Here is a 12,374-nt window from a genome sequence, read left to right on the forward strand (position 1 = left end):
CCAGAATTGTAGCTATAGTAATTAATTTTGCACTGAGTGTACATGGTGATAATTCTCATGTTTTCTGTGTGTTTTAAAATTGATTCTTCAGAAGAACAAAAAATAGAAAGAGAGGTGTTTACCTTGGGCTAACAGGGCTAGGCTAGAAAGAACTAAAGCAAGAAACTTTTCTTTTTATATTTCAATTTTACCATATGCAATTACTTGGATATAAACATTTCAAAGGAATCTAAAGTAAATCAAGTGATATCAAGTCAGCCAGGGAGAACCACAAGATGTATTGGAATCAAGAGGCTGAGGAAACACTGTCTGAAGATTTAGATGGAGGCAGTAGCTCCAAGCAACACCCAGATATGGACTCTATTTTCCGTCAGTGTGGCAACTACTCCCTAAGGGTGTGTAACTAGTAGCAAGGTCAAACTGATTTCATGTAGTTGCCTAGAAAACAGGGAGACATGATTTACTGACTTCTGCTATACTGAATGGTTAAATTCTCCTCTAATATCTCTGATTCTTTTGTTCCTATGAATCTATTAGTTTTGTCAAGTTTTCAAGAACCTATTGACCTTCAATTACTCCATAAATTTAATCCTTTCTCTTTCCACTTGCTTTCTTACCCAGCCAGTATACCATCAGGCATCAAGATTAAGGTCTCAAAATCCTAGCTACCTTTATCTTTTGTTATATCCAAAATGTGTCAATCAGTATTTTTAGCTGTAAGAAATAGATATAGATTCTAGCTGATTTATACAGGTAAGTCATGTATTTAAAACATATTGAGTAGCTCTTCACATTGTCTGGAAGGCTGAAAAACCAGACTTAAAAAAATGGAAGAGAAACAAGATGGGCAGTGCAACCAACACTACTCCCAAAATCATGTTTTAGAAATGACCTGAGAAGTGCCATTACCACCACCGTGGTATACTAGCTACTGTTGCTGGCACTCAGTTCTCCTGCTACTTCTGAAAGACATTGTCCATTCTCTTTACTGGTCTGTGTGGCTTACTCCAGAAACAAATGTGTGAGCAAAAGCACGTGCATGGACAAGTCCTAGTCCTGTGTTCTTGCCCTAGCTGCTAGGGGTGGATTTAAGGGGGTGGCTTTCTAAGTTCTAATGTCACCCACCAAAGAGTGGGACATCCCACAAACATAGGACAGGATTGCATGCTGGGCTGCCAAAAGCAATTAAAATAAACAACAGTTTAACAAATGTTTATGACAGTATATTTTGCCACTTAATAACTCTTGGTAAACCTATTTATACTTTTTACTTCTATATCTGTATTTTCTCACTGCTTGTTCACTACCTGGCAACATAGCTTTTATTCCTAATACTCTTCTAAAGTTTCTGTATAAAAAGTCACCTACTTAAAAATCAAATAGTTTCTTCTAATTTTCCAGCCTTTTTTATGTCATTATCTTTTCTATAAAAATTTATTCTTTGGCTTCTGTGTTGTTCTGTGCTAACCTTTTGACATTTCCTGCCCTGCTCTCCTTTTATATACATACATATATATATATATATATATATATATATATATATACACATATATATACATACATATATATATATATATATATATATATATATATACACATACATACATATATATGTATATACACATGCACATATTATATATGTATTGTCTCCAAGAATCTCTTCTCAGGTTTCCTTTTCTCTATTAGCTTTTTTCTCTTTCTTTCTGCCATGTCATTTATCGCCATAATTTCAGCTATCATCTCTGTCCAGATAACTCCCAAATATATACATCTATTTCTGTATTGACTTCCATACTGAAGTTAATAAATATTTGATAGGTATCTTTGCGTAGCTTTTGCCCAACCACCTCACATTAATCATGTTCACACTCAGACTTCTCTTAACAGCAACATTTCTTTCTATGATCGTTTGCTGGGTTAATGCCTTGATATTATTTACTATCAACTAGACATGCAGTTTAGAATTTTTATTTTTCCTTTATCTCAGAAACCATGTCCAAGAAATTACCAAGAAGAGTCAATTCTACTTCTGCCATTTCTCTTGCATCCATCTCCTTTCTGCTAAGATCATTATCACTGACCTTACTCACACCCTCATTTCTAATAGAACTGTAATAGCTTCCTAATTGGTCTTCCCATCTCTGGCCTTCAGCTTTCCCAATCAGTTTTGCTCACTGCTGTGAGAATCTTAAATGACTGTCTTATCATATCATTCTCTGATTCTGTTCTATTACATCTACTTGTATTCTTTCTTGAAATTCAAGGCTCCCACCATCTGATCAGAAGTGGTCATTCCATGCCTTCTACTCCTTCCACGGCACATTGAGCTCAGTAGGTACTATTCCCATAGCCTACATTGATCTTCCCTGCCACGTTGTACTTGTTCTTAATATTCTTTCCATTATTAGTGTCCTTCTTCCCATTTCTACCTAATACAAAGTCTACTTATCAGGAATTTGCATAATATCTAATTTCAAAGTGTTTCCTTTGTGTAAATTTTGATAGTATTTCATTTTCTCATAGTTTGCATCTTATTGTAGTTATTCTGTACATATTTGATTGTTGCTACAAGGTCTAAAGTTTCATGAAAGCAGATAGCTTCACTTATTCTCAGGACTTACCTTAGCTCAAGAGTTTTAAAGATAATATGTGCTCCACAAAGACTTATTGTATTAGAATGAGACAGAAAGACAAACCCAAGATCCTTACCTGTTCAGAGACAAAATCAAAAAACAGAAACAACTATACTTTTTATCCTACTCCATCACTTCTTTGCAATATTACAGTTTGAAAGTATTTGTTATACAAATCGTCCACCATTTGAGTTAGAATCATAGAAGCAATAAATGATAGATAGTAGTCTCATCAAGCACACCAAAATTTGTGATTTGCCATTTAGGTGTTTAGCCAATATTTCATTAGACCTTATGGTTAATTCAATATTTTGAATTTCAAAATGTCTACAATTTTCATATGGTTGCTAGTATTTGGGAACCTAGGAAAAAATATGTTAACATTTGGTTAGCAAATTAGTATGGGAATTCAAAGATGTTTTGGGGCTATATGGGACCTAATTATTTATGTTAACTACTTTTAGTTTTTCTTTACACATAATGAGAGATAGAAATTCATTTTAAATATTCTGTGAATAGATTAGCATTCAACTATGATTCTAAATAAATATGTATATTTAATTTAAAATATTCTGCATATTGGTCAACTAAATTATGCTTTATTGGGTAATGTGAAATTGCTAGGAAAGGGTGTGAGCAGATGGATGTGGGAGAGCAAATAAGCAGGGTTATATAAGAAGCTGCCTATGAAATAGGCAGGTCTTGCCTTTGAACAGTTCCCTCTTAGGAGACACAGTTTAGAGGTTTGAGCAGGGACTAGAGCAGACTTTGAAAGTTAGAATCACGTTCTAGCACTCCTTAGCCATGTGACTCTGGACAAACTATTTAATCTGCCTTTCTTCAGTTCCCTCATCTGTAAAATGGGGATGATATCACCTGCTCTGTAGGGGTACATAAGGATTAGCTGAGTATTTAGTAAGTGCTTGCTATTTTTGAATGTATGCCTTCTGCTGCAAATATCTATTGTTGGCTTAAATATTAAATGCATTTATTGTTTTTATTTGTTCAGTGACATTTATTTCAGCTTGATCTAATTTTGTTTTCCTGCTCTCAAATTTAAGAGAAACACAAAGATCAATAGGGATTATTTCAACTGAATTTAGAGCTTATCTAAGAGAACTTCAAGGGTTAGGAGACCAAACAAAACAAGAAAAGAGGATTTAGAGAATAAATTAGATTTAAAAGTTTAAGAGATTAAGTGGGTGGATAAAGGCAGCCAGCATGTACCTTAGATAAAAGCCGGAAAAACAGTAGTGCAACTCTGCTCACTGAATGGCTCCTGACCCCATTAGCAGGGAATGTTTTTACTTTTGACATTAGCAGTAAATATCTTATTCTTAGGGTTTTTATTAATAATGTAAAATGGACAGTTTTTTTCTTTCCTATGGAAAAAATTAATTAGGCACTATTTGTGATTTCCTCTCAGGAATAACTTGAAATGTAGATAAATGAATGGTGATTATATGAGACAATAATGCATTAAAAGTCTTGTATAGAAGTCAAATATAAGTAGTATTTTCCACAGAAATCAATTGATAACAGAGAAGAGGAATTAAACTTCAACTGTTGTTTTTCAGCTGCAAAATATAAAACATATGAACCTTTGGGGAGGATTGTAGGGAAATCTGAAGAGTATCAGAGAAAAGAAATTATTATAGTTCAAATATGTTTATTTATTACTTAAGAAATTGAGTATAGTTGACATAAAATATATTTGTTTCAGGTTACAACGTAGTGATTCAACATTTTTATAATTGCAAAGTAATGACCATGATAAATGTAGTAACCATTATTCATTTTTTTCTTACTGTATTCATGAGATTAAAGATTTCAGAAAATGATTTTTAGTTAAAAAAAATTAAGCATAGAGGAAAATTTGTAACACCTTTAATTGTAAGAGTTTATAGTATATATAATCAATGTCTATATTTGTATCTCTATGTATCATATTTTCAGCTATAACTCTATATTTAGTCCTGTTTCATGTTATTTTCTGATCTTTATTATTCCTTGCCCTTACTCCCTCATTGTTATTTTACATTGTTATGCTGTGTAACTCCAGCGGGGAAATCCCAGGGCAAAATACCTTTGAAACCAAAATCAGTCAAAGGAAGAAATAAAGTTTCAGAAACCTGTTTATTTCACACAAGCAATCGTCCCATCTTCCTCTTGAGCAGGCTGCAGCAGAAGAGAGCTCCACACAACCTTTCTGTTTATGATAAACCCTCTCTCCCCCATGTAATTACCTATTGACTACTTCTCTCCACCCCTTGGAAACACTTATTGATATAAGAAGTCAGGTGAGAAATTCTGGAAATATTGCATATTTACCCATAGTCCACCCCTCCAGAAATCTTGCCTCACAATCTGCATGTTTCCTATCTTCCGCAATGGCCCCTGTATGAGAAAAGTGGAGCATTGTAACCAGGCGAGTAACATAAAATAGCAACAGCAATAAAATCATGATAATCCTCAAGCCAGAGGCTTCAGCTAGGTTCAAAGTCCTATGCAGATCAAGTCCAAAGCTCACGCATTCCACAGGCAGGCAGTAGCTGAACAGGTAGGGAGTTCAGAGCAATCATCACACAGCAGCTGCAGCCAGGGTGGTGCATCCAGGCCACAGGACTACAGAAGAAAATAACCTTATAAATGTTTTAATAACACCAGTATAGACAAATCTTTTCCATCAGGTAGGATACATGCAAGAGAGTGGTCTTGTGACAGGACAGTGGCAGGAATAGAATCTCATCTTGGTCTAGTATACCAGACTTTCACCCCTCTCCCTGTGGGGGTTACTGATGGGTTTATAGGGCTATGGGAGGCACATGCATTGACCACAATGGTAAGACAAAACTCCCCAGTAAGATGGTCTTACCTCTGGCCTTTTTGGTTACACTACTGTCATCTTTGGGAAGCCAGTCTATTCATTTCAGAACCCGCCATAGCAATGTTTTTCCATTCCCATATCCCAGAGACACAAAAGCCAGAGGTTCTGATGGCGTCTACTGATACTGGACATTCATGTCCAACAGCTCAGTCTGAGTATACCGGCAGAGCACAGAGTGCTCCACAACCTGGGGAGAGGGTGGCTCCTCCCCATCAGGAGCCCACAATTGTGTTTTTACTTTCTTAATTACAACCAGCAGTTGGGCCTTTAATACAGGAGAGGCTGGTGCCTCAGATGGTGGCCTCTGCAACACATCGGCCCTTGGCGCCACCCCCTCATCCTCTGACACCTCCACACCAATAGCTGAAGACATCGCTCTTTCCTCCCCCTCCCCCATGACCTTCTGCAAGGCAGATTGTCCTGCACCTTCCCCCTAGCTGCTGCTAAGGAATTTTCCAGGAGCATGACCTGTCCTCTCAATCACTGTCTTTCTTCCTTAAGGGGAACCCATAAGCTAGGTCATCCATCACCCAGCTCCTCCAACCGATGCTGAGGTGTGTCTCTCTCCTGTCAAAGTCTCTTTCCTTGATAAACCTCTCTCTCCTCAATAACACTTCCCACTAACTCAATGAAAAGAGATCCTACAATGCCAGCTGCTACATGGCCATTCAAGGCTTCTAAGCAGTCTTCTATATGACAGAAGGCTAATTCTGGAGCTTCTGGAGTCTCCACCCTTCCTCAATTCTAGGGAAGGCCCCACCCTAGACCTATTCCCTACTAGGGGCTCCCCAATTGGAAGCCCCACATATGGGGAGTTCCCAAGTAAAGCTGCACCCTCTACCACTGCAGCCACTGGGGCCTCCCCACCATCCCCAGAGGCAGCCCGCCCAAGGGTCACACCCATGTAGACAGATTTTGGGTTCAGAGGTTCTGCCAGTCTCCATCAGGTGTAATTCCATGGAGATAATCTCAGGGCAAAATACCTTTGAAACTGAAATCAGTCAAAGGGAGAAATAAAGTTTAAGAAACCCATTTATTTCTAATAAATAGTTGTCTTGTCTCTCTCTTGAACAGACTGCAGCAGAAGTGAGCTCCACCAACCTCTCCAGTCCAGATACATCCTTGCTTGCCCATGTAATTGCCTATTGACAACTTCTCTCCACCCCTTGGAAACACCTATTGATATACAGAAGCCAGGTGAGAGATTCTGGAAATATTGCAATTTTACACATACCCTATAACTATGGAAATATTCTCAATCATTTAAAAAATGAAGTAGAATATAAAAAAGACATGTAATTACAAAGGAATAAGTGAGGCCCCAATATTCACTTTGCCTTACTAAATGCTTTCCACTGTTTCCAGCAGGAGCAGCCATGTTGGGTCTAACAAGTACAGTTAGAATCATGGCAGAGATTTTAGTTTCTAGTACTAATGGAAAATCATTGGAAGGTAAACCTTTTGTTTCTTTCTTTTTTTTTTTTCTGAACAAGGGAGTTTTCATTTTCTGGAATTGTATTTCACTCCTTCCTAAGATACAGTCAAGTGTTACTAAAATCTTAGTCTACTTTTGTTTATTTTAAAGTATCTGATATTTTGTTATTGGAGTTTATCACAAGGCTCATAGATTAATTTTTTTATTTATGCATAAAGAATGGAGAAGCCCATTAGATAGTAATTAATGATCAAGGACTTTTTTCCTTTACATATAAATCAAAGAAAATTTTATTCTCAATTGCAGTATCTTGAGTTTTCATTAACTTATACACATTAATATGCTCCAATTAGGTTCTTGGATTTAATTTTTAATGTCATGCTATAGAGATAGTCTGCCAAACTCATGATTTTCTTGGCAGGGTTGTTAAATCAATACTTTTAATTTTCTCATGTAAAATACTCTTTCTTTTATGACTAAAAGTCATGGTAGCTCTAGAGTTTTTAAAATCTGTAGATGTTTTCTAGACATCTTACAATCAGTAATTCTGTGTGGTCAGAATAACCTGTAGACCATATTGAAGCTTTACTTCTACACAGACAAATCTGGTTGTTTTGAGCTTTAGTTGTTTTTTAGTTCTACTTTAATCACTAATATTTAAAATGACACTCTAAGACACTAATTTAAAATGTAGATTTAGAATTAAATTCAGATTTTAAACCACTACAGAAAACAGATGCCTGTTAAAATTTTGTGAGAGCACATGAAGGCTTTCATTTTCATAACTCTGTGACACTATATCTTGGGGACTATATAACAGTCACTTTAACATTCCCGTATTTGTCAACATTGTCAATGACAAAGTACTACATACCTCTGAAAATCTTAATATTCATATGTTCATGTGAGGTATGTTAATGTATAAAATTCATAGATGAGAGTTATATCAGTATTTTGAATAAAAATGCCTTGGAGTTTATTCCTTTTAAAATTTAAATATAGAGTGAAATGGTGTTGTATTACCTTCTAACAGACTGCAAAGAGAGGTGGCACTGTGAAAGAGGTGGCTTAAACTAGGCTTTTAAGAACAACAGTGGAAACAAATGTTACCTTTGAGTAGGCTCGGTCATCATAGCTATCTCTGATATACTGTGTTCATTTTAGGAATTGTCTTCTCAGTGCTTCATTATTGAGAACTGTAAATAAAAGGAAGAGATAAACCTTGTATGTGCCAGAGTCTCTTTTTTCTCAATCAAGCTATACTGTACAGTGAATCAAACACTACTTTCCAGACAACAGTACACACCATCATCTTATTGTTCTATCTCTCTGTCTATAGCCTCTTTAATCTTTTTTTTCAAAACATTTTCATGCATTCTTTTATTTGATCTTCACTGAAAGCTGTAAGTTGCCAGGTGTTATTATCCCCAATTCATAGATAACAAGAATAAAAGACATTGAGCTGACTAGCTCTGAATCTCACTGAAAGGCCATAGAGCAGTTTAGAATTAGTATCCTGAATTATGATGGAATCACCTGAAAATACTTTTCAACTTTACTTCAGAAAACATGAAAGTTCTTGTTCTTGGCTACAGGAGTTTTCCTCCCTAGTCTTTCCCATTTAGTTTCTACTGATAGGGTCTCCCTGGCTTACAAATGTCCCCACTTTGCCTGAAACCTCTAGAAAACACATTGGCCAAATCCTTCCTCTTCTAGGAAGTCTTGTGAATCTGCTAGGATTCCACTGCTAGCAACAGAGAACTGAGTATAAGTTTAAACTTCTAAGGTTCCTTATGGTGAAGTCTACCTGTAGGTGTCAGAAGTTTTCCCGTAGAGGTTATGTTTAAGATAGGACTAGATTTATAACAAAGAGATATTTTAGGGTGACAGAAACAGGGAGGAATCATCCTCATGTGTCCTGAATTATGATGGAATCATATTAAAAAAAATAAAAGGCTAGAAGTGGTTCACACTGGTATGGAGGTTCCACAAAAGCAACGGACATCTAGGTACCTTCTGTCTTTCTGACCCAGCATTTTTTGTGCATAATATCTGTTATGATATGGGCTGAACTGTATCCCCCCAACACTGACATGCTGAAGTCTTAACCCCCAGTCTCTCAGAATATGACTTTATTTGGAGGAGGGACCTATAAATAGGTGATTATATTAAAATGAGTCCAACAGGGTGAACCTAATACAATCTGACTGATGTCTGTATAATGAAAAGAAATTTAGATACACACTAGGGAAGCAAACGTACGGAGGAAGGACCATGCAAGGACCCAGCAAGAAGGTGGGCACCTTCAAAACAAGGAGAGAGGCCTGAGAAGGAACCAAATCTGCTAACTTCCTGATCTTGGACTTCCAATCTCCAGACTGTGAAATAATTAATTTCTGTTGTTTAAGTTATCCAGTTGGTTATATTTTGTCCTGGCAGCCAAAGCTGATTAATACAGCTTCTATATTTAAGCCTGCCTCTTAGTGCCATATAACTGCTGAAGCTCTAGCCATCAATTCAATGTTTGAAGAAAGCTAGAGGAATGGGGAAAATTGCAGGTGTCTATTCCCTTTGGTAGCCTTTCCCATGTTAGCTAATCACAGCCATTTGTCTCTCATTAGCCAGAACTTACTAATATGGGAGTTACATGTCTGCAAGGGAGGGTGGAAAATATGGTTATTAGCTGGGCACATTGCCACTTTGACTATCTTAAAATTCTATTTTTTTAAATTGAGGTAAAATTAGTATATGACATTATATAATTTTCAGATATATAACATAATTCAACACTTATGCAATACAAAGTGATCATCAATAAAGTCAACTTACCATCCATCACCATATAATTGATCCTCTTACCCATTTCACCTACCCCTCATCCCATTTACCCTCTGGTAAACACCAATCTGTTCTCTGAATCTATGAGTTGGTTTTTGTTTTCTTTGTTCATTTGTTTTATTAGTATCCACATACAAATGAAATCCTGTGGTATTTGCATTTCTGTGTCTGACTTATTTCATGTAGCCTAATACCTTCAGGGTCCATCCATGTTGTCACATGGCAAGATTTCTTTTTTATAACAGTAATATTCCATTGTATATGTGGAATCTGGTTCCTTTATCCATTCATTTTTTTCATTCATCCATCAGCAGACATTTAGGTTGTTTCCACTTCTTGGCTATTGCAAACAATACAGCTATGAACATAGATAGGGTTGAATATATCTTTTTTAATCAACATTACACATTCTTTGGATAAACACCCAGAAGGGAATAGCTGGATGATATGGAAATTCCATTCTTAATTTTTTGAGGAACTGCCCTACTGTTTTTAACACTAGCTGCACCAATTTAGATTCCTACCAGTAGTGTATGATGGTCCCCTTTTCTCTACATTCTTTCCACTACATGTTATTTCTTGTCATTTTGATAATAGCCATTCTAACAGCTGTGAAGTGATATCTCATTTTATAGTTGATTTTCATTTCCCTGATGATTAGTGAAATTGAGCATCTTTTTCTGTGTGTTGGCCATGTGTATGTTTTCTGTGGAAAAATATGGATCAGAATATCCTCTGCCCATTTTTTAATCAGGTTTTTTAGTTATTGTTGGGTTGTATGATTTCTTTATATATGAATATTAATTCCCAGTTGGATATATGATTTGAAGAAGTCTCTCACATTCAACAGGTAGTCTTTTCATTTTGATGATAGTTGCTTTTGCTATGCATAAGATTTTTAATTTGTTTTAATCCCATTTGTTTACTTTTGCTTTTGTTTCCCTTGTCTTTGGAGTCAGAGCCACAAAAAATATTTCTAAGACTGATGTCAAGGGGCTGAATGCCTATGTTTTCTCTTGGGAGTTTTATGGTTTCAGGTCTTACATTCAAGTCGTTAATCCATTTTGGGATAATTTCTGTGTACAGTGTAAGATAGTGGTCTAATTTCATTCTTTCGCATATGGCTGTCCAGTTTTCTCAACACCATTTATTGAAAAGATTGTCCTTTCTCCATGGTATGTTCTTGGTTCCTTTGTGGTAAAATAATTGTCTATATATGTGTGGGTTTAATTTTGAACTCTCAACTTTGTTCCACTGATCTGTTTCTGTGTGTTTCTGACAGTACCATACTATTTTGATTACTATAGTTTAGTAATACACTTTGAAATCAGGAAGTATGGTACCTTTGGTTTTGTTCTTTATTTTCAAGATTGTTTGGCTATTTGGGTTCTTCTTGATTCAATTTTAGGATTGTTTGTTCTATTTCCATGAAAAATGTCATTGCGGTTTAAAAGGGATTGCATTGAATCTGTAGATTGCTTTGGATAGTATAGACATTTTAACAATATTAATTCTTCCAGTCCCTTAGCATAGAAAATTTTCATTTATTTGCATCTTCAGTTTCGTTTATTTGTGTCTTCTTCAGTTTCTTTCATCAGTATCCCATAGTTTTCAGTGCATAGATTTTTTAACTCCTTGGCTACATTATTCTTAGGCATTTTACTCTTTTCAATGCAATTATAAATGGGATTGTTAATTTCTCATTCTGCTACTTTGTTATTAGTATACAGAAGCATCACAGATTTCTGTATGTTGATTTTGTATCCTATTTTGCATCCTAATTCATTTTTTAGTCACAACAGTGCTTTGGTGGAGTCTTTGGAGATTTATATACATAAAATCATATCATCTGCAAATAGTGATATGGCATACTTTTCAATTGGGGAGCCTTTTATTTCTTTTTCTTACCTTATTACTGTGGCTAGGACTTCTAATACTATGTTAAATAAATGTAGTAAGAATGGGCATCCTTGTCTTGTTCCTGATCTTGAATGAAAAGTTTTCAGCTTTTCACCATTGAGTATGGTGTTAGCTGCATATATGGCCTTTATTGTGGTTAGATGTGTTCCCTCTATATCCACTTTCTTGAGAGTTTTTATTATAAATATATGGTGAATTTTGTCAAATGTTTCTGCATCTATTGAGATGATCATATGATTTTTTTGACCTTCATTTTATTAACATGGTGTACCACATTGATTTGCAGATGTGGAACCAGTCTTGCATCTGTGGAATAAACCCCACTTGATTGTTTTGTATGATCCTCTTAATTTGGTTTGATAATATTTCATTGAAGATTTTTGCATTACTATTCATCAATGATACTAGCCTGTAATTTTCTTTTTTGTGGTGTCTTTTAGTATCAGAGTAATGCTGGCCTTGTACAATGAGTTTGAAAGTGTTTCTTCCTCTTTAATTTTTTGTAAGAATTTGAGAAGTGTGGGTATTAAATCTCATTTGAATTTGGTAGAAATCACCAGTGAAGCCATCTGGTTTGGACTTTTGTTTGTTGGGAGTGTTTTGATTATTGATTCAATCTCCTTACTAGTATATAGTATGTTCATATTTTCTATTTCTTCAT

This window comes from Manis pentadactyla, chromosome 12 (assembly GCF_030020395.1).
Source record: "Manis pentadactyla isolate mManPen7 chromosome 12, mManPen7.hap1, whole genome shotgun sequence".
Taxonomy (NCBI): domain Eukaryota; kingdom Metazoa; phylum Chordata; class Mammalia; order Pholidota; family Manidae; genus Manis; species Manis pentadactyla.